Source organism: Mobula birostris, chromosome 32, assembly GCF_030028105.1.
Source record: "Mobula birostris isolate sMobBir1 chromosome 32, sMobBir1.hap1, whole genome shotgun sequence".
Classification (NCBI taxonomy): domain Eukaryota; kingdom Metazoa; phylum Chordata; class Chondrichthyes; order Myliobatiformes; family Myliobatidae; genus Mobula; species Mobula birostris.
The window spans coordinates 24326258-24350292 of NC_092401.1; the positions used below are offsets into that span (position 1 = coordinate 24326258).

General features: G+C 43.1%; 1 long non-coding RNA gene across 1 annotated transcript; it reads right to left on the reverse strand.

The window, feature by feature from the left end:
• Nucleotides 1-6756: 6756 nt before the first annotated feature.
• Nucleotides 6757-14145, reverse strand: LOC140191268 (uncharacterized). The gene is made up of 4 exons (XR_011883805.1): nt 13933-14145; nt 13501-13579; nt 12302-12495; nt 6757-6976 (listed from the first exon to the last, which is right to left on the reverse strand). It is a non-coding gene; the product is annotated as an uncharacterized lncRNA (long non-coding RNA).
• Between the last annotated feature and the right edge of the window lie 9890 nt (nt 14146-24035).

The following is a 24035-nucleotide window of genomic DNA, read 5'->3' on the forward strand; positions in this document are numbered from 1 at the left end:
ACGGGTGAGTAATAAATCTAACCTACTATATGTTGGCAAAAACCCCAGGAGACCTGGAGACTTTGCCCCGGTTGGAGGACCCAGCCTCACTCTCATTCCCTGTGGACGTGACAGGTCCAGTGCTCCCTCACCGGCCTTTGCCTCTGTAAATCAGTTTGTACGAGGATCTCTGCTGCCTGTTTCCTGCTTCCCTGTGACTGCTGACTTACACCGGCTGCACACAGAGCAGCTCCACCTTCCCATTCTCACCCTTGTTTTGAGACTCACATCCCTCGTTATCCCAGCAAGTCCTCCATAGCTCCAGCTCTCCCCTTCTCTCTCTACCATCGGTAAAGCCCATTCTCTCTCTGGCTACTGCTTTAAGACTCCTTAAAACCTAGCTCCTTGACCAAGCTTCTGGCCACCTCCATTTCTGGATCGCAGCAATGTAGTCATTCAGCCGAGAAACAGGCCCTTTGGCCCAACTAGCCCATACCGACCAAGCGAGTTTTTAAATCAGCTTTAGTTGTCACATGTACATTGAAGCATCGCAACGAACCCATCATTCACATCAAATCAAATCAGCTTGGACTGTGCTGGGCAGACCCCAAGTGCCGCCCCACTACCGGCGCCAACTCGCTAACCCTAACCGTATGCCTTTGGAAAGTGGGAGGAAACCAGGGCACCCAGCGGAAACCCACACTCTCACAAGGAGGACCGGAATTCGACTGTAAACAAGGTGGGAGAGAGGAAACCTGATTGGATGAAGACTAACCAATCAGGAGGGACAGACTACGGGGATATAAATACCACGGGACTAGAAATGCCCAGGCATCATCCCTGATGAAGATGGCAGAGTTTGCCATCGAAAAGTTGGTTGCAATCGATATCTGTACCGAGTTGGAAGCCGAGAGGAGTTTGTTCATCATACACTAGATCCTTTTTTAACATGCAGTCTCCTTACCGACAGCAGTAGGAATTGAACCCCAATCAGTGATTGCTGGTGTTGTATAGAGTCTCACAAAGCACTGCGCTACTGTGCCACCATTTATTTAATCCATACCCTTGTTATTGTGCCTACCCCAGCCTCATACCCACCACCCTTTGTGTAAGAGAGTTGCCCCTCAGGTCCCCATTAAATCTTTCCCCTCTCACCGTAAACCAATGAGTTCTTGCTATGGCCTGATAATAATTTGTTTTGCTAACCGATCAGAGAAAATTGTTAAGCAGGAGTGAGAGCCAAGTCAAAAAAGCCTAGATAAGTGCAACATTCAGGAAACTCTTTTCTTATGAGGAATTAGTTAAATATCCTAAGGATGTCATGGTCCGGTCCGTGAAGTCAGCATTCCGGTTCACGGTCTGGTCCATGGACTCAGGACTCCGGGTCTTCCAGCTGCCCCTTGTTTGACTAAATCAAAGGCACCTGATTCCCATCTTTGGGCTTGCAATATAAGTAGACTTGGGATTGAGTGTGGGCTGCTGGTTTGTCTTGTCAGTCCCCCTTGGAGCAACCTGCTGATGGAAGGCCACTGAAACCATTTGTGATTTCTAGGCCTGGTTGGAGGACCACTGCTTCATGGAGCCTTGTTGCCACTTGTTGGAGTGGTCTTTGTGGTATGGATTTGGCTGTTTCCCAGGCCAGCTGAGTGGCTGTCAGCCACTCAGAGCTAGGTAGGGATCTGGCTGTTTCTGTAGCCAGCTGAGGTTGCTGGGTGAACTGAGACTTGGAGCTACCCCAGAGCAGAGATGGAACTGTCTGTGTGTCTGGTGTTTGTCTCTTCTTGTCTTTGCCTCTGTGGGGTAAGTCAGGCTGTCTTGCTTTCCCCCTGTGGGGGGACATGTCTTGTTGTCTTTGCCTCTGTTGGTTGAGTCTGGCTGTCCTGCTGTTACCCAACAGGTGGACCTGTCCCACCTTGGTGTGGAGAAGTTGAGTCCTGGCTTGTTGAAGGATAAGTCCTGGCTCTACTCAGTTCCCAGTCTGTCTCTTAGCTCCAGCCTCTGAGTTATCAGCCTCTGTATTTCAAGATGAAGGGCCCCTGGGCCCCCAGCTGGCAGCTAAGTCATATCCTTGCCTGGTTCTGGGGTCTGAGCCCAAGGTAAGACCCAGATTCTGGGTCCTTGTCCAGGCTCAGAGTCCAAGCCTTGTCTCCTAGTCCATAGGTCCTAGTCCTGGTTCTGCTTTTCCTAGCCCAACTCTCTTCTTGTCCCTGCTCCTTGTCTGAATCTTGTCATGTCCCTTCTCTAGTTAAGTCCTGTTCCTTGTACTTCAGTGTCTGTGTCTTGCATTTGGGTCCATTCCCAGCACCCCCATGTGACAAAGGAGCCCCACAAGAGCTAATCAAACAGGTTTGAGTCATGTTGAACTGTTGGGAAGTACCCAGAGGCAGTTCAAGGAAATACAGAGGAAGTGTCATAGAATCATTGAATAAAGAAGGATGGGGAAATTTTAGAGAGGGTGCAGAGGGGATTTACCAGGATGCTGTCTGGATTGGAGACCATGTCTTATAAGGATAAGTTGAGTGAGCTGGGATTTTTCTCTTGGAGTGAAGGAGGATGAGAGGTGACTTGATTGAGGTGTACAAGATAAGAGACATAGATTGAGTGGATAGCCAGAGACTTTTTCCCAGGGCGAAAATAGCTAATACCAGGGAGCATCATTTTAAGGTGACTGCAGGAAAGTAAAGGAGGGATGTCAGAAAAGATCTTTACACACAGTGTGGTGGGTATCAGGGGTGTTAGTGAGGCAGATAATAGGGACATTAAAGAAACTCTTAGATAGGCACATGGATGATAAAAATGGAAGACTATGTTGGAGGGAAGGGTTAGATTGATCTTTGAGTAGGTTATAAGGTTGGTACAATATCATGGGCCAAAGGGCCTGTACTGTGCTGTTATGTTCTATACAGCACAGTAAGGCCCTTCAGCCATCAATGTTGTGCCAACCTAAATAAACCTACTCCTTGATCAACCTAACCTTTCACTCCTACACAGCTCATAACTTTCATTTTTTTTTCTCTAACAGCTATGTGACTATCTCAGTTGCTTGTGTCCCTGATGTATCTGCATGCCAGGCACCCACCACTCTGTTAAAGAACGTGCATCAAACATCTCCCTTAAACTTTCCTCCACTCACTTTAAATGAATGTCCCATAAAACATGTTTTAGCTTTAAAAGATATTTTACCTGCAAAGCCATTAAAGAAGGAACTGTGAATGGAGCTGGTGTGTGATGTCAATAGAGAACTAAAGTTCATTGCACACCTGCTATCTTGACAGCAAAAGTTTTTCATTAACTAATGAGATTAGAGGATTAAGAATTAATTACAGGAAGTACTAGAAAACATCAGGTACAGTAAATGAAATAGAAAGAAAGAAAACTGGGTTAAGTAAGTGATAGAAGTTAAAATATTAGAAGTATTCAAATAACTATAATTCACAGCCTACACCACAATTGTTTCTGGACCAGACAGATTAATCAGTAGCAATTATCATCTCATTAAGTAGCTTTACAGAATTAGAGTACTATACAGAAACAGGCCCTTCAGCCCATCTGCTCTATGCCAAACTGTTATTCTGCCTAGTCCCATTGACCTGCATCTGGACTGTAGTCCTATCATCCAAGTACTTCTCGTAAGTGCTGCTATCTAACCCGTATCCACTACTTCAGCTAGCAGGTATTCTACGCTCACACCACGCTCTGAGTGAAGAAGGTCCTTCTCAGGATTATGGGCTTATAGGTTAGCATTTTCCAATGAGAACAAACCAAACCCTCATTCAGTGTCTCTCTCCACAGATGCAGCCTGACCTGATGAGTATTAGTCACATAGTCATAGAACATGACAGCACAGAAAGAGGCCATTGAACACACCTAGTCCATGCCAAGTTGTTACTATGCCTAGTCCCATCAACCCACACCTGAACCACTCTCCATACTCATAAAAGTCAATTTTAAGGAATAATTTATTGAGGCAAACTTATTGTACAAATAATGTGGTGACTGAAAATTACACCAAGGTTAATAATGGATGTGCAGCAAAGTGGTTAAAATCTGTGTTTCTTCCTTGCTGCAAGTTAGAAGCTGATTTCTGCTTTTTTTCAGGCAATGCTTTTTTATTTAAGTGAAGTGCGGTCCCCTATTTGAAACGTTCTTCTGCAGTTTGCCTGACATTGGGAATTGCAATGCAGTCTGAAAGCATAAGAAGCATCTGCCTGGTTATAGATTTTATTTTATTAAGAGGTACAGCATGGGACAGACCCTTCTGGCCCAATGACCCAGCAACCCACTTATTTAGAAACTAATCACAATAAACAATTAACCGGTACATCTTTGGACTGTAGGAGGAAACTGGAGCACCAGGAGGAAACCCATGTACTCACTGGGAGAATGTACAAACTCCTTACATACAGCGCCAGAACTGAAACGTAATTGTGTCATGGTAACTGCTACTCTACTGTGATGCCCTAGAACTATCTCACTGCACTAGGTCCTGCTTGTTCAAGTGGGAAAGGCTAAGAAAGAATAGAAGTGATTTAATGGTAAGCCATTTATAATCTCAGCACATCTGTTCACATCAACGATGCAAATCTCAGAATGCCGATGTCACCAGCAGTTTTTGTCCAATTCGAATTGCTGCTGAACTGAGGAGGAAGATGAGTGTCAGCCATTTTGTTGGTCAGGAGTCACCCATAGGGCAGATCAGATAAGGAACTGAAGGCAGCAATGAACTCCTGGAAGAACGCAGCAGGTCGGGCAGCATCTGTGGAGGGAAATGGACCATCGATGTTTCAGATCAAGACCCTTCACCTCATTGAAAAGAGTAGAGGGAAGATAGTCAGTATAAAGAGGTGATGGGGAAGGAATGGGGCAAGAGCTGGGAGGTGATAGATGGATCTAGGTGAGGAGGGGTGATAGGCTGATGAAGGAGGGAAGGGTGGCGATGTGTTAGAGGCGGCGAGAGGAGGCAGAAAATGGAATCCAATGAGAAATGAAGGTAGAGCATAGAATCAAACATGAGAGGAGGGGTAGGCAAATGGGAACAGTGGGAGAGAAGGGTCCCAGTGCAAAAAGTGTATGGGTGATGGGTGAAGCACTGAAGGTAAACAAGGTAGATTATGATGCCAAGAGTCCACCTTATTGTACAAGAGGTCTGTCTGAGACTCGGATAACAGTGAGACTACCTTGAATGGGTATCTTGGTTAGCATGGACTAGATGGGCCAAAGGGCCTGTTTCCCTGTTGTATGACTCTATAACCCTACATCACTGCAGTCCTTTGTCCTATTTCCAGAAATGGGTGTTGATCTTGGCTTATTAACAGAAAAATAAGCTCTGCTTTTGAAGTTTTATTCCAGAATGAGGCAAGCTCATAATCAGGGTTCTGTGTGTTAGATAGGTCACTAATTCATGGCCCCATCTAACCTCCTAGATGGGCATAAAACAGAATATTCCAGAAAGAGAGGGCAATTGGCCTGTTGCATGAAAAGAAAGTTACTTGAGACTAAACTATGGTATCACTAATCCATAAAACCAGGAATAACACCATCTTGAATTGGAACTTTGTTCACCTGGGAAACAAAGTTCAGGCTCGTCAGGAAAGGCCACAGCAGAGGACGTGGGCAAATAGGATCAGCTCAGTTGGGTAACTTGGTCAGCATAGGCAAGTTGGGCTGAAGGGCCTGTTTTCTATGCTGCATAGCTCTATCAGTCAATGAAAAGGACAATGTAAGAGATCAAGCAACACGCACAAAAAATGCTGGTGAACGCAGCAGGCCAGGCAGCATCTATAGGAAGAGGTACAGTCAGCCAGGATTGCACTGAAGCTTCAAGCTGGTGTCACTCCTATGCCCATTTCTCATCTCCACGCAATTCTTGTCCTTAGATTAGTTTTATCTGTCACCTGTAAATTGAAATGTACAGTGAAATGCATCATATGTATCAAATCAAATCAACAAGGATTGTGTCGGGCAAGTGTCACCATGCTTCCAGTGCCAATGTAGAATGCCCAGAACTCACTAACTCTAGCCTTAATTGTATATCTTTGGAAAGTGTGTGGAAACTGTGGGATCCAGAGGAAACCCACGCGGTCACGGGGAGAACGTACAAACTCCTTACAGACAGCGACGGGAACCAGAACCCGATCTTACAGCTGGCAGTATAATGTGCTGACCACTACGCAAATTGAGGGCTATTGGGAAATTGCAGTAACACAGATAAACCACTGGAGGGAACTAATGACTTAAATTGTCCCTAAACCGTGAGTTCATCTTCTTGTATAGTTTGCTCCCTCATTATCATTATCCCAACACTTTTAAAATGAACTTGGTTCACTTACTACCATTGTCATTAGAGACAAACTAAATAAATACTCAGTCCTGGATTTATAATCTGCTGGTCAATTGGAACAAAAAGTTGAAATTTATTTTGGACTCCCTCACATCTTAGTATTATGAAATAATTTCTTGTTTCTTTGCAGACTTTTTTAAGTGTTCATTCCTCCTTGTAAATGCATTCAACACTGGGGCCACTCACACCTCAAATCCCGGGAGCACCTTCATAAATTTGCTCTGCACTCTTTCCAGTTTAAAGGCACCTTGCCTTTAGCAGAATACTCTTGGATGTCGGAAAGAAATCAGTTCCATTCCTCATCATTATCATTCCTTAATGTGGTCAGGAAATTACCAGGAAGGATTTCTTTCTCATCCACTCATGGTCCCAGATAATAGCCAGCTTTTACCACGCTTTCCAAATTGCCTGAGGGAAGGTGGGGGAATGACGGTTAATGTGGGAGGCAGCAAGGGATTATGATGCTGAGGAAATTACAGATGATAACCACATCGCTGATCCCAAGCACAGCTGACCTAAAAGCTCCATGAATCTCTTTGGTGTGGATTTCATCGGTACCGTCATCTGTTGATGTCAGTCATGTGTCCCAGGAACCCTCTGGCATTTAACAAGAGCAGTGTCATCAGATGTTTCAGACAAACCCCCGCATGCAGCAAGCTAGAAAGTCAAAAAATATTCAGTCTTAATTAACCTTTTAAACAATCCATTAAGTAAAAAAAAATTATTGGGACAAAAAATAGCAATATTACAAGCTTAAAAACTCATCAGGTTAAGAAGCGTGAGATCTTGAAATTATTAACTGGGAAAAAGATAATGCACACATAGAAAGCTTGTAGGAGTTATTATATCATAGAGTATAAGAGTCACAGCAGTGCGATCACTCACATTGAATACAGTATGATGTTCTCCTAAGGCAGGGGTTCCCAATCTTTCTTATGCCATGGACCAATACTATTAAGCAAAGAGTCCATGGACCCCAGGTTGGGAAACCCTGTATGAAGGGCTTGTCTATGGTGGGTCTTTAGGTGGCTGCAGGATCCACATATTACAGAGATGTTAGGGTGGGTTCCGTTAATGGAGAATGCCTGTGCACCCACCACACGGTCCTTGACAGATTGGGGTCTGGGTCCAGTAGCATAGAATGCAAGACAAGTGACAACTCATCAGCCTTCATCTGCCTTCACCACCATTGCAACGTGTCATCACCTTCTGCCAGCTCCACTGGTGAGGTCTTGGTTGGATTGTTCTTTATCTGAAACCTCCCCGTTGATCTTAGCACCACGGGTGACCCTACAAGGACCTAAGTGCCCGATGGCATTGCTGTCAGGATCTTGGGAATTCACAAGCCTCTCTATCATGACAAGGAGACGATCCATAGAGAAGCAAAGAGTCAAACAGCGCAAGATCAGGCCTTTTGGCCCACTATGTTTCTGCCAGCCATTGTACTGATCTACATTGGTCCCATTTACTCAAACCTGGTCCAAATATGAGTACAGTAACTAAGACCAGTCCATCTAATACTTAGCTGAAGCCTTTTGTACCTTAAGCCTCAATATAATACAGTTATATAACCTCTTAATATCCTGAGTGTTTACAGCAAGAATAAGTCCCCATTAGCACACCATGAGGAGAAATAAGGAACCACTGATGACAACTTCTGGAATTCATATTCAAAGTAAATTCATTATCAAAATATTGTCACCAGATTTATTTTCTAGCAGGCATTTAAGGAAAATAAATACAATAGGATTTATTGTTTTATAACTATACATAAAGATTGACAAATAGCCAATGTACAAAAGAAGACAAACTGTGCAAATTAAAACAAATAAATAATACTGAGAACATGAGTTGTAGAGTCCTTCGAAGTGACTCCGTAGGTTGAGGCATCAGTTCAGAGTTGAGGTGAGTGAAGTTATCCCTACCGGTTGAGGGGTAAGAACTGTTCCTGAACCTGGTGGTGTGGGACCGAAAGCTCCTGTACCTCATGCCTGTTGAAGGAACGAGAAGAGGGCATGACCAGGATGGAGGGGGTCTTTGATAATGTATGTTTGCTTTCTTGTGGCAGTACTCCTTCTAAGCGTGCTCATTGGTGAGGAGGGCTTTGCCTGTGATGGACTGGATTGAATTCGATATGTGACTGGACATGTCCAGAAACTGCTGCCTCCATTTTAACGATGAGCATTGCTTACTTGAGTGTTATTGCCACTGAGGTTTCCAAGATCATGTATAGTAAATATGTACCATGTTCTGGCAGGAACAGAGAGTTTTGGCATCACGCGTTACTGAGAACCTCTGTTGGTTGAAACAAAATACTGCAGAACACCACGAAGAATGAGACACTAGTAATTTTGTTTTGGTTGTATCCTATTAAGGTTAGCACATTAAGTTGTTGACAAAATTTTTATATTCTCTCAGGCAAGATTAAAAGGGCCAAGTATCCTGTAAATAGATGTCATTTGTAAATATCCACACAATTGATGCTAATTTGATTCCAGAAGTTTGTATTCAACAACTGGTATATAAACACTTACAAAAATATGTGCCCTTACAAATTTAGGGTTTTGACTGAGGGCTACACAACACTGATATATTTACATTTGTAGTGCACAAAAGGACACCTCAAACATTTGGAGATTATTGCTGACAACAAAATGGATCATGGAGCATTTCGACACTTGCAACCCAAACCTCTTGCAATTGCCATTCGAGAATCTCCAAATATTACTGGGATAACTCGGGGCTTAAAGTCCCATAAAATATCACTCTATGCTGATGACTTACTTTTATATATTTCTAATCCTCAAAAATCCATCCCTGCTGTTTTAGAGTTATTAGCACAATTTGGTCTTTTTTCAGGTTATAAATTAAATCTTAGTAAGAGTGAACTTTTCCCGATTAATAAACAACTTCCCTTATATCATAACTTTCCATTTAAATTGATTAATAATTATCTTTCATATCTTGGTATTAAAATTACTTGTAAATACAAAGATTTATTTAAGATTAACTTTTTACCATTAATTGACCATATTATTCAACTTTCATCTAAATGGTTTCCTTTATATTTAACTTTGATTGGTCGTATTAATGCAGTTAAGATGTTTTTTTTTGCCAAAATTTTTATATATATTTCAGGCATTACCAATCTTTGTTCCAAAATCTTTTTTTGATAAAGTCGACTCCAAAATTTCTTCATTTATTTGGCAAAATAAAAACCCGAGACTGAGTAAAATACATTTACAGAAAGCTAAGAGAGATGGAGGCTTAGCATTACCTAACTTTAGATTTTATTATTGGGCAATTAATATTCGACATATGAAATTTTGGTTACTTGACCAGGATATACTATCCATTCCTAAATGGGTAGCATTGGAATTACAATCTGTTCAGGGTTATACACTTGGCTCTATTTTAGGTTCCTCTCTTCCTTTTGATTTGAAACACCTTAAACAGGTGTCTAACCCGATAGTTAAATATACCTTACGTATTTGGTTTCAATTCAGAAAATTTTTTGATCTTAATCAATTTGGGTTAGCGATTCCTATTTTAGGTAACATATTTTTTCCCCCTCTTTTACGGATCGTGCTTTTCAAATTTGGAAGACTAAGGGTATTTCACGGTTTTTGGATTTATTTTTAGATGGTTCCCTTATGTCTTTTGAACAATTATCTAATAAATATAATTTATCAAGAATACATTTTTTTAGATATCTACAAGTTAGAAATTTCCTAAGTACTATACTTTCTTCCTTTCCAATGCTTCCTCCTACATACATTTTAGATACTAGAATTAATCCATGTCAGAAAGGTGTATCGGCTATGATTTATAATATTATTATGAAACTTAGGAAAGCTCCATTTGATAAGATTAGGGTAGATTGGGAACAGGAATTGGGGTTTATCATTTCCGTGGATGACTGGGGGCAGATTTTACAATTAGTCAATACTTCCTCTATCTGTGCTAAACATTCCCTAATTCAATTTAAAGTTGTTCATAGAGCACATATGTCCAAAGATAAATTAGCTCGCTTTTATTCTCATATTAATCCTTTTTGTGATAGATGTTCGGGGCAGATAGCCTCTTTAACTCATATGTTTTGGTCTTGCCCTACTCTGGAAACTTTTTGGAGAGACATTTTTAATATTATCTCCAAGGTATTGAATATAGATATCTCTCCTCACCCTATTACTGCTATCTTTGGACTACCTAAAATTTCCAGTAATCTTTCTCCTTCAGCCCGTAGAATGATTGCATTTCTTACTTTAATGGCGAAAAGATGTATTTTACAACATTGGAAAGAGCTTAATGCTCCAACTACCTATTTTTGGTTTTCTCAGATGATATTATGCTTGAATTTGGAGAAAATTAGAAGCAATCTTTATGACTCCTCATTTAAATTTGAACAGACCTGGAGATCTTTTATTCAATATTTTCACTTAATGTAATATATACCCTTCTTGTTTTTTTTTACTGTTTTTAATGGAGGTCGGGATTGAGGATGTGATTTTAAGTCTTTTTAACTCTGTTTGGTTTCAAGTTAGCCCATTCCTTTGCTTTGCTTTTAGTTAGTTGCACGGTGGGTTTTTTGGGGTTTTTTTTTTCCTTTTCTCTATTGATATATATATAAAAATTAGTATACTATTATGTTACCTTGGTATGTTATGTTTAAATTACGTTGTTTGTATCATTTTTTTTGTATTAATATCTTCTGTAATTTTATTATATTCTATCAGTGTATTAGTGCCTATATGGCTTACCTTTTTGTATACTTATTCAATAAAAAGATTTAAAAAGAAAAAAAAAGAAAGAAAGACACTTGCAAGCCAATGGACTTTTCAGTTATTTATTGTTAATGACTACTTTATGTGTTAATGGAAAAAGTATTAAAACCATACATTTATTCCAGAAGGTTACCTTGGAAGATATTTTAGAAATTAAGTCAAATCAGCGTTTTTGAAGTCCGGGAGCAGATTTTGGAGGGAGGGAGGGGAAATCATAGAGGGGCTTGAAAATAAGGACAAGAACTTTAAAATGTTACAAACTAAAAATACTTTACCTCTAAGTATTAAGTGAAAAGTGGCACAAACATTGCCAATTAATCAAAATATGGATTGGTTGAGGAAAATGGTGAAGACCTATACCCAACAAGGAATGGTAACATTTATATGAAGCAGTTATTGTATTCACGCAGATCTAATTCTGCCTTTGACTATGACCACCCCTCAGTGCTGTGTTACTGATTGACACACCAGACTCAGACTGGTTATTCTGTAACCAGGGTACCAGTCCATCAGGATTATCTCAGAGCAGGAGTTCCCAAACTTTTTTTTATGACATGAACCCCACCATTAACTGAGGGGTCCGTGGAACCCCTGTCTCGGAGACAAAAGTATTAACTGGGAAAATTCTTTAGTTGATATAGTTTAAACACATTCAGTTACCAATTACACAAATGTTGAAGCAGAGTGAAAAGTCTGTTTGGGAGCTGAGCTGTACTGAAGTTCAAATTTAATTGTCATTCAGACATGCATGAATGCCCATGAATACAGACAAGCTCTGGGGCCAAGGTGCAAACAGTCATACACAGCACAGGCACATATAAGAGAGCAAGCACATAGAAGAAATCAGTAAAGTACAGTCCCCCACATGAAAAAATACAGTCTAAGACCCTGAATCGCATGAATGTGGCAGCAGTCTGCAGTCGAACACATTACAACTTGTCTTCTGCCAAGTGAACACTAGGGGGCAGCACCGGCTCCAGCTTGGATGCTGCTCCACACCCACCACTGGTGAAGGGCACTGACTCTGGCGCCTCTCTCCTGGGCGGCTGTAACCAAGCAACACCGTGGCGTGAGGCCTACTCCTCGCTGCAATCGAGGTCAAACTCCCCACCATCCACTGCTGCCGTCTGCCAATAAATCAGTGGACTGGGCTTGCAGCATCCCACATTAACAATGTCCAACAGGGTGTTGCACTTACAGGAAAAGCGACAAGGATGATCTCTCGCTGTTAAGCTGCAAACCACCTTTGCTCGCTGATTCCTTTGACACCTCTCTGACGCAGGCAGCTGCACGATTTGCACCACGTCCAGCTCCTTCCGTTTCTCCGCCAACGAGCAATTCGCTGATGGGATAGTCCTTCGGTACTTTAAGTTCTTAATGTCCAGCAGAGTCCTGTGATCGTAAAAAAGTATGTTTACAAAAGGACAATGACACCTTTGGTTGGCCCCATAGAAGCCACTGCAATTGAACACACTGTTACTTTACGGGAAGTGGGCTTATTTTTATAGTTGTTGTAATTGATAGTGGGAACTCTGTGACGGTGTTTGTGCACTTTGGTGAGAACAGAATCAGTACAGGTCTGATGTCACATGAAGAAACGTTAGGAAAATACCTGAACAGAACTGCGTTGGCCTTTACTGACCCAACCTCACATTGCCTCTATAAACCAAAAAAGGGGGAAAGGCTTGAAATCTGTACCAGAAAATTATGGATAAGTTTGACAACTTGGTCAGAGTCAGTAAAGAGAAGGAGATTAACGGTTCAGCCATAATCTCAAAGCTCTGTCAAACCCACCGAATATTTTCAGGTTTCCTGATTTTGCTTCTAATTATTTTAGTCACTCAATAAAGTAGCAAAACCACAGACTTGGTAAGTCCCAGCTGCGCTTAATACCGAATAGGTCTCTTTCAAATTGAAGCTGCCATAGTGACATTCAGCACCTCGTCCTGCTAAAGGATAACTCAAACAAAAACACCCAACCCAATCTACAAATCTCTGCTGTTGTCAACGTGGCAACATGGAACATGGAAGTGCCGTGAAAGAAAAGTGGATAAAGTGAGATCTGGATAACCAACATGAAAGAGTGCTTCATCTGACAAAGGCCTCCATGCTGGACCCATGATATCATGGGTCACCATGGGAACAAGGGTTACTATGACATCTGCAGGGCTGTAGCTGTTGCACGGTGACTGACCCAAAGCACGTAAATGAATGACATAACGTTCTCATCATAGCCGGGTGAGGGACTCATGTTGTGTCAATAAGATTGCTAGTTCTAGGTTTTCTACACCAAGACCTTGTTCAAGCAGTGTTACTGTTCCAATGCACGTTTGTTGGATTGTAGTTACCACATACGGCCAGGTATCCTGGGGAAGTGCAGGTGTGTAGTACGCATACCACTAAAATGTTGCCGTCCTCAGGGTCACACAGAAGATCCACCCTTGTGCTTCTGTCACAACTCCCTCCACAGGAACACCTACTAATCCATACGTTTCAGAATCAGAATCAGCTTTATTATCACTGTCTCATATGATGTGAAATTTGTTGCTAATCACAGCAGTACAGTTCAAAGACATGAAAGATGTCCAGTTAGCCTGCCCTACCTCCCTCTATCTATTACATCATTCACTGTAAACACTTTAAACCACGTTTTATAATGCTGTTTACCTGGTATTTATGCATATTTTATTCCATGCCGTACTTTAACTATTTTTTACATAATTATTTATACAATTGTTGAATGTTTTATCGCATGCCACACCAACACACCACAGCAAATTGCTAATACATGTAAACATACAGTATATGGTGAATAAAGTTAAACCTTACCTCGATCCTTAAAATTACTATAAATAACAAAATAAATAAATAAATAGTGCCAAATGGAATAACAGTTTATGAACTGTTCAGAAATCTGGTGGTTGATGGGAAGCAGCTGTTCCTGCATCGTGGAGTGTGGGTCATCGGGTTCCTGTTCCATCTCCCTGATGGTAGTAATGAGAAAAGGCCACTGGATAGTAAGGGTCCTCAATGGTGGATGTCACCTCCTTGAGGTACTGCCTCTTGCAGATGTGCTCAATGGTGGGAATCACCAACTAAGCCATGCATTTTATCAATATACTGTATGTACGTCAATGACCATGTGTTATATTTCATTGTGTCTGATCCCCTTATTATGGCATTTCATATTGAATCCAAGCCACTCGTTTATCATTGCTTGTTTAGACATCATGTCTAAACCATTTACACAAGCCAGCCTCCCCGGCATTGACTCTGCCTACACTTCCTGCTGCCTCGGGAAAGCAGCCAACCTAATCCAAGACCTCTCTCGGCCCGGACGTTCCCTCTCCTCCTCTCTCCCATCAGGCAGAAGATATAAAAGCTTGGGAACACGTACCTTCAGTCTCATGGACAGATTCTATCCCACTGTTATCAGACTCTAGAATGGACCTCTCATACATTAAATAATAAAATCTCTCAAGCTACCTTGTGGTCCTTGCATTTTATTTGTCTACCCGCACAGTACTTTTTCTGCAACTGTAAAGCTGTAATTAATGGTACATTTTATGTTTTGTGTTGTACTGTTGCAAAACATATGTTAGTGATGTAAACCAGATTATGATTCTGATTCTGTCTTCTGCACTCTGTTCTCCTTTTTCCTACCTCAGTGTACTTATTTAAGGAATGATGTACTGTATCTGGATGGTATGCTTTTCACCGTATGGTAATAACAAAGCAAACCTAGATTATTTTTGAAGCTAAAATGAATGCTGGATGATCAATGCTGACCCGGTGAGCTGAAGAGCCTATTTTCATTCTGTACTTTAGTGGCCACTTTATCTGGTACGCCTGCTCGTTAATGCAAATATCTAATCAGCCCATCGTGGGGCAGCAACTCAATGCATAAAAGCTTGCAGACAAGATCATGTGGCTCAGTTACTGTTCAGATCAAACATCAGAATGGGGAAGAAATGCGATCTAAGTGACATTGATCATGGAATGATTGTTGGTGCCAGACAGGGTGGTTCGAATATCTCAGAAACTGCTGATCTCCTGGGATTTTCATGCACAACAGTCTCTAGAGTTTACAGAACAAAAATCATCCAGTGAGCAGCAGTTCTGTGGGCAAAATCGCCTTGTTAAGGAAAGAGGTCAAAGGAGAATGGCCAGGCTGGTTCAAGCTGACAGGAAGGCGACAGTAACTCAAATAACCACACGTTACAACAGTGGTGTGCAAAAGAGCGTCTCTGAAAGCACAACACGTCGAACCTTGAAGTGGATGGGCTACAGCAGCAGAAGACCACAGGCATACAGAAACACAGTCAGTAGTCACTTGGTTAGTTACAGGAGGTACCTAATAAAGTGACAACTCAGTGCAGGTAAATGAAAATCAAGATACAAGATTGTTTATTGTCATTCACCAGTACATGAGTGTAAAAAAGAACCAAATGATTATTACTCCAGATCCAATGCAGCAAAACAAAACACATGTCTGTACCCCCAGTTGAAGTCTGTGTTTTTATCTGTTTCCTCCTTGCTGTCAGTCTGTGGTTTTGTATTGCCATGTGCTTCTGACCCACTCCTGCTCTACTCTGGCTTCTGTATTAGTGAGCACTCTGTCTTTCATCGGTTTCTCATTATTACCTGTATTGCTGCCCCCTGTGTTTCATTGTGGTCCACCTATCATCTGTCTCTCTGTTTATTGCTCAGTGTATTTCAGCCCTGTGTTTTCACCTGTTTGTTGCCAGATTGTGCCAGTGAACTTTTCTGAGCCTTTCCAGCATTTGTATCTGTACTCTTGTCTGTCTGAATATCGGCTCTGTCTGTTTCCTGATTCTTTTTTTTTTTGCATTTCTCTGGATGTATTGATCTCTGCCTGAACTTTGACGCCGACTTTGTTTGCACTTTGGGATTTGTTACTCATTTAATATCACTGTGTGCACAGTACTGGGTCTGTGATTGGATCCCTGCTCCAGCGTCCTGACAGTACAATCTGGATCCAGCAGACCCCAGTCGTCTGAGAGCTGCCCTGGAACAACAAGGACTGATGCTGGGGAGACCCCAGAACCAGCTGGACTCCGTGTTCAGGGCAGTGGAGTCACTTTCTGCCAATGTAGCCAATCTTGTGGCCCAGACTCAGTCACTCCAGCTGTCCCAGAGCGCCCATCAACATTCTGCGACTGCATCTTCTGCCCCGTGCTCCATGTTCTTGCTCACTCCTCCGGTCCAAGAGCCCCAATTGCTCCTCCAGAAAAGTACTCAGGTGAGCCTGGTACCTGCTGCTCTTTTCTTTCCCAGTGCACCCTCATTTTTGAACTGCAACCAACAACATTTCCGGCTGATAGAGCCAAGGTAGCCTACATCATCACCCAACTGTCCGGTCGGGCGAGAGAATGGGGAACAGCCATCTGGGAGGCAGGCTCCCCTCTCTGCAGTGGTTTTCAGTTACTTTGAGGAGATGAGAAAAGTGTTTGATCACTCCAAACATGGGAGAGAGGCTGCCTGTGAAATGCTGCACATGCACCAGGGGTGCAGATCTGTGTCGGATTATGTCATAGAGTTCTGGACCCTAACCACCTCCAGCGGCTGGAATTCGGAGACACAGTACGACACCTTCCTGAACGGCATCTCTGAAGACATCAAAGATGAGCTGGTCACCCAGGACCTTCCTGCCACCTTTGGTGGATTTGGCCATCCATATTGATGTTTGCCATCAGCAGTGCTGCAGAGGGAAGGGTTCCAGAGGGTCCCTGGGGGCACTGGGTGAGTTCCAAGCTCCTCATCAGTCTACATTACCTTGCCGTTTGCCTTTATCTACAATTCACATTCCAGAGCCCCAGGCTATGCATGTTGACTGTACCTGCCTGACGCCGACAGAAAGACAAAAAAAGATCAGCACCCGCTTCTGGCTGTACTGTGGCCAACCAGAACATTTCATCTCCACCTGCCCAGTAAAAGCCAAACGTTCACCAGTAGGACGAGGAGTACTGATGAACGTGACCCCTGTCCGGCCCTCCTCGACACCACTGTCTTCATGCCTGCTTCTCTGGAGTGGAGCGTCCAGTGGCGAGTCGTCTCCATCTTGGTCGATTCTGGTGCGGAGGGGTGTTTTATCCATTCCAGCTTGGCTGCCCAGTGGGGATTACCAACATCTGCTCTCCAGTCACCATTAATGGCCAAGCCTTGAACGGTCAGAGACTGGTTAACATCACCCCTGTCACGGCCCTGGTGAGTCTCAGTTTATCCAGCAACCATCATGAACAGTTAACCCTTTATGTTATTGACTCTCCTCAAGCTCCCATTGTCCTGGGCCATCCCTGGTTAGTCAGACACAACCGCAACATTGACCGGCTCAGTCGCAAGATTGTAGGCTGGAGCCCATTCTGTCACTCCCACTGCCTCCGCCATGCTCAGATCCCCATGTCTCCAAGCCCAGATCCCCCGAGGAATTTCCGGACCTTAGTGCCATTCCTCCTGAATACATGGACCTCAAGGCTGTGTTCAGCAAGTCCTGCACCACTTCCCTGCCGCCTCATCGTCCATGTGATCGTGCCATTGACCTCTTGCCTGGCACATCTCTCCCAAGAGGCTGCCTGTACTCCCTATCCGTACCTGACACAGAAGCCATGAGCAAGTGCATTCAAGAGACTCTGGCCGTCTTCCTCCCCTGGTGGTGCCAATTTCCTTCTTTGCTGAAAAGAAGGATGGCTCCTTGCATTCATGCATTGATTACTGGGGACTGAATCAAGTCACTGTTAAGAACCGTTACCCTCTTCTGCTCATGACCTTGGCATTTGAACTACTTCAAGGAGCCTCAGTTTTCACCAAGCTTAATCTCCATAATGCCTACCACCTTGTCCACATCCGCGAAGGGGACAGGTGGAAGACGGCCTTCAACACCACCTCAGGACATTACAAGTATCTGGTCATGCCATTTGGACCCACCAATGCCCCCGCTGTCTTCCAAGCCCTGGTAAATGATGCTCTCAGAGACATGCTGAACCAATTTGCTTTTGTGTATCTCAACGACATTTTTTTTTTTTTTTTTTTGAAGTCCCTTGCTGAACACACAGGTCACGTCCACAAAGTTCTCCAGTGTCTTCTGGAGAACCAGCTCTTTGTGAAGGCTCCTTTCTGGGGTATGCAATTTCAGGTAGTTCTATTCAGATGGACCAACAGAAGGTCAAGAAGGTCAAGGTCTTCGACTCGATGGGAGTTGCAACGTTTCTTGGGCTTTGCTAACTTCTATCGCCACTTCATCAGAAATTACAGTACACTGGCCGCACCACTCACTGCTCTTACCTCATCGGCTGTCAGATTCTCCTGGTCCCCCTGCTGCTGAAAAAGCATCCTCTGACCTGAAGGAATGTTTCACCTCTGCCCCCATCCTGATTCAACCCAACACCGACCGGCAGTTCATTGTGGAGGTGACACGTCTGACATTGGTGAAGGAGCTGTTCTCTCTCAGCACTCGGCCAAGGATGAGAAGGTACACCCCTGCGCCTTCTTCTCCCTCTGCCTCACTCCCACGGAGAGGAATTACAATGTCAGAAACCGGGAGCTGCCGGCTGTGAAGCTAGCTCTGTAGGAGTGGAGGCATTGGATGGAGGGAGCAAGGGTACTATCCTTAGTCTGGACTGATCACAAGAATCTGAAATATATCCATCCAGCCAAGTGTCTCAACTCCTGTCAAGCTCGTTGGTCCGTTTTTTTTCAAGGTTCAGTTTTAATCTGTCCTTCCACCCTCGTTCCAAGAATGGAAAACCTGACGCCCTCTCCCGAAGACTTCCTTCCTCTGGTACCCCTGAGGTACTTGATGTCATCCTCCCTGCTCACTGTCTCGTGGGTGCAGTGCAAAGGGACATTGAAGCCATGGTGCAAGCTGCTGAACAGAGTGAGGCAGCCCCTAGTCAATGCCCCACTAACCGTGTTTATGTTCCCAGCTCTGTCTGCTCACAGGTATTGCAGTGGGGTCATTCTTCCCAGTTATCCTGTTATCCTGTCATCCTGGAACCAAGTGTACGCAGGCCTTCATCAGTTGGCAGTTCTGGTGTCCCCCTATGGGAGATGACATCCGCAACTTTGTCTCAGCCTGCTCGGTCTGTGCTCAAGGCAAGAACTCTAACCGGTCACCCGCTGGTCTGTTACAACCCCTGTCTATCCCCAAGAGACCCTGGTCCCACTTTGCCCTGGATTTTGTCACCGGTCTTCCCCCATCAGATGCTAATACCACCATTCTCACAGTAGTTGATCGTTTCTCCAAGTCTGTACACTTCATTCCTTTACCTAAACCCCCCTCAGTCAAAGAAACAGCCAAATTACTAATACTACATGTTTTTTAAATTACATGGTTTACCTGTAGATGTGTCAGACAGGGGCTCTCAATTTACATCTAATTTCTGGAGGGCATTCTGTAATCTGGGTGCCTCCATGAGTCTGTCTTTAGGATTCCACCCACAAACCAATGGCCAGACCGAGTGGGCCAACCAACAGCTAGAGACAATATTGTCTCTAGCCACACAGAACCACTCTGTGTGGAGTCAGCAGCTACCCTGGGCCAAGCACGCCATAAACTCTCATCCATCTTCAACCACCGGTCTCTCCCCTTTCGAGTGCTGCCTTGGTTACCAACCTCCACTGTTTCCTGCCCAGGAGGAGGAGGTCGGCGTTCTATCTGCTGAGGCATTCATCCACCATTGTCAGTGGACCTGGAGGTGCACTCACTCTGCCCTTCTCCGTGCCTCTGCTAGGATCAAGTGTCACTCTAAGGCCCCACGTTACCACCAGGGACGGAGTGTGTGGCTTTCAACCCGAGACCTGCTCCTCGAGGTGGATTCCCGCAAGCTCACCCCTCGCTTCATCGGCCCCTTTCCCATTGCTGAAGTCATCAGCCCCGCTGCCGTCTTGAGCTCCCCTCCACTCTCCGCCGCATTCATCCCACCTTCCATGTGTCCTGCATCAAGCCTTTCATTAGCTGTCCCATGTCCTGTCCCCAACCCCCCCTCCCCCACAGCTCATCGATGGGTCAGAGGCCTTCACAGTGCATCGACTGCTGGACGTCCGTCACCAGGCCCGTGGCCTCCAGCACCTTGTGGACTGGGAGGGCTACGGTCCTGAGGAGAGGTGCTGGGTCCCAGCCCATAACATCCTGGACCCCTCTCTCATCAGGGACTTTCATCGCCAGCACCCAGCTCTACCTGCCGTGATGCCAGGAGGCATCCGTGGGGAGGGGGGAGTGTTACTGTCAGTACCTCCAGTTGAATTCTTTTTGTGTGTTTTCCCCCAGCTGTCAGTCTTCCGTTTTGTATTGCCATGTGCTCCTGCTCCTATTCCACTCCGGCCCCTGTATTACTGAGTACTCCATCTTCTTCTTCTTCTTCTATTTCCAGCTGTTTAGATGCATCTAGGCGTATTACAGCCCTCTGCAGGATGTATAATTAATTATAGAACTTCAAGGAACTCAAATTCTCAAATACAACCTAGTCTCACGGATAAACTGAATAATAGACTCTTCAATCAGATGTTGGTTCTCTTGATGGCCAAACAAAGATTTAATAGAAAACCAAAATAAATTTAAGCCAGATAGCCTCTTGAACAACATGCTTCTTTCAATTTTGTGTCGATTACAGCTCAGCAAAACACGCTGGACCGTCTCTGGACTACCACAGTCACATAATCCAGTAGGATGTTTTCCTTAAATAATAGTTTAACCCACAATGCCCCAACCTAAGTCTTGTAAATTTCACCATATCTCTATGACTTAAAAGGTAACAGTCTGAGACCTTTTTAACTAGTGGGTGACTAGAAAAATAATGCCTGCCCCTTAATTCATTTTTCCAATCCTCCTGCCACTTCTTCTCTATACCTTTTTTAATCCTACTTCTCAATTCTGCTCTGCCTAGGGGAACTCTAATTTCTACTTGCCTGCTCTGTAAGGAAGACTTTGCAATGCCATCCACAATTTCATTTCCCTCCACCCCAGCGTGCCCAGGTATCCATGAAAATCTAACTGCACAACCCATCTTCCCTACTCTAAACAACACTAAGAGAATCTTAATAACTATGTCAGGACGAGCTTTTGATTTACTCCCTTTTATAGCCTCTAACGCAGCAGCAGATTCCGAACAGATGATAACCCTACGTGGTCGAGAGTCTTCTATCCACCATAAAGCCCAGAGGATTGCTAATAATTCTGTTGCAAAGACAGAAACACTATCTGAAACTCGGTGACCAATCTTAACTCCAAGTTGAGACACATGCATCCCAAATCCTGCCCTAGCGCTCTCTGGGTCCACTGAGCCATCAGTAAAAATCTTCAGATAAGATCCCCATTTATTATTTGAATATTCATTTGTGATCAACGCTGATGAAATTGCACTGCTTCCTTGAAGCTGGAAAAGGAGGAATAGGTCTACTTCTGGTTCTGGAAAGAGCCAAAAAGGGACGGGTGGCAAGCAAATTTGGTCAACTATGTCTTCCTCAGTTTCAATTTCGCAGCCCAGTTATTAACCAAATCTAAAAATGGGTATCTTTTAATTTTACTTTGGCGCTCCGACTTCCCCTGCAAAAGACACTTTGATGAACAGCTGTGATTGAATCCATTTAGTTTTACCCAATACTGCAGGCCCAACTGAATTCGCCTTAAATGCGGAGGCACTTCTCCCATCTCCACACATAATGCCGGGACTGATGTTGTTCTAAAAGCTCCACGACAGAGTCTAAGTGCTTTGGACTGCACAGTGTCTAGTTTTCCAAGCACTGCCGTAGCAGCGGAACCATAAACAATACAACCATAATCTATAACTGATCTAATCATAGCTAGATATATTAAGTACATAGTTTCCCGTCCTGCTCCCCAGTCGCATCCAGCAATACTTCTCATAATATTTAAAACTTTCTCACAGTTTCCAATTGTTTTATCTATATGAACCCTCCAAGTAAGTCTTTCATCAAACCAGACACCTAAAAACTTGAATACCTTGACTTTTTCTAGTGGAGAATCATATAGACACAATTCACAATCAGTAATCTTTCTTCTAAAGCCAAAAATCATATATTTGGATTTAGAAGCAGAAATCCTGAAATCCCATTTATTAGCTCAGTTTTCAACTGATCTTAAAGCCTTTTGTACCTGCCTTAATATATACTTGATGTTTCTTCCTCTTTTCCAGATTGCACCATCGTCTGCAAACAATGATTTGCCAAATCCAACACCTGATCAATGATATCACTTATCATGACATTAAAAAGAACTGGACTAATGACACTTCCTTGAAGGGTACCATTACCTATTTTAACTGACTTGGAGCTTGTTCCACCTATTCTTACTTGAATTGTCCTTTCCTTAAGGAAATCTTTGATCCAATTAAACATTCTACCTCTAATTCCCGCATCATAGAGTTTAATTAATAAGCCATCCTTCCATAGTGAGGCATATGCTCTTTCAATATCTAGAAATACACTTACCATTACTTCTCTATTTTGAAATGCTTTTTTAATATCATGATCTAAAAGGGCAACAGATTCCATTGTTGATCTTCCAGTTCTAAAACCATTTTGATAGACAGCAAACTGTCCCTTATTTTCCAAAAAATAAACAATTCTGTTGGTGACTATTCGTTCCCTAGTTTTACAAAGCACTGACGTTAAAGCTATAGGCCGATACGAACTAGGACTAGGCGTGTCCTTACCTGGCTTTAAAACTGGAACTTCCATTCTACTGGTAATTTTCCTTCTTTCCACACTGAATTAAACAATGCTAGAATTTCTATTAATACAGAGTCATCTAAATGATTAAGCAATTCATAACACAGTCCATCCCTACCAGAAGTATTTGAACCTGATTGGACAGCTTCCTGCAATTCTTGAAGGAAGAAAAATTTATGGAGCTATTATCATCCAAACTCCTGTCCAATTTCCAACTTTCCCTTAACAAAATTTCCTTTCTCAAATCACCTAACTCTCCAGAACTGTGTAACACTTGGAACACCTCTACAAACATATCAGCCTTTTCCTTATTGGTTACAGCTTCAATATTTCCTTCCAGCAAAGCTGGGATAGATGGTCTCCTATATATCCCTGACATTCTGTGAATGATTGTCCATAGCTGCTTTATAGGTGTCTCAGGGCCCAGGGTTCCACAAAATCTTCTCCAACTATCCCTCTTTGCATTTTTAATTACTCTCCTTGCTACTGCTCTTTCCTTTTTATACTCCATAACATTATCAAACACTGGGTACTTCCTTAATTTCCTGTAAGCTCTATTTCTGATTATTTCTGATTCTTACTGCTATATCAAAATTTTTATTCCACCACAGAACTAATGCTCAAGCTTTAAGTACATTCCGTAGCGGAATAGTCAACTGAGCAACTTTATGAATTATAGAACAGAGGGATTCATTCCAATCATCTGTGGAGCCCTCGCTATTAATCTCTTCTATTATATCCACTGCTTTCTCCTGGTACTCATCCCAATGGGCCAAAGAAAAATTATACCTAGCAGACCTCCCCTCAACTTCTACTATCAAATTTCTACCAAATCTACATAATATAGGATAGTGATCACTTCCTAGTGTGTATCTGTCCATAACATCCCATTCCCCAACCCTAGCTAACTTTGAGGAAGTGATAGATAAGTCTAAGTGACTACAAGTATTCCTTACAATATTAAATCTTGTAGGCCTTCCGTCATTTAGCAGTACCATATTGTATTTATCTAGAAACTCCTCTACTACCACTCCATTACTATCTTTACTTTCACTACCCCATATAGGATTATGGGCATTGAAATCTCCAACCCAGATTACTGGGGATCTTACTTTATTCATAATTTCATCCAAATCTGATAACATCATATTACCTGGATTATAAAAGTTAATCAAAGTTATTTGACCACGAGAGCTCCAAACCTCCACAGCCACAATTTCAAGCTT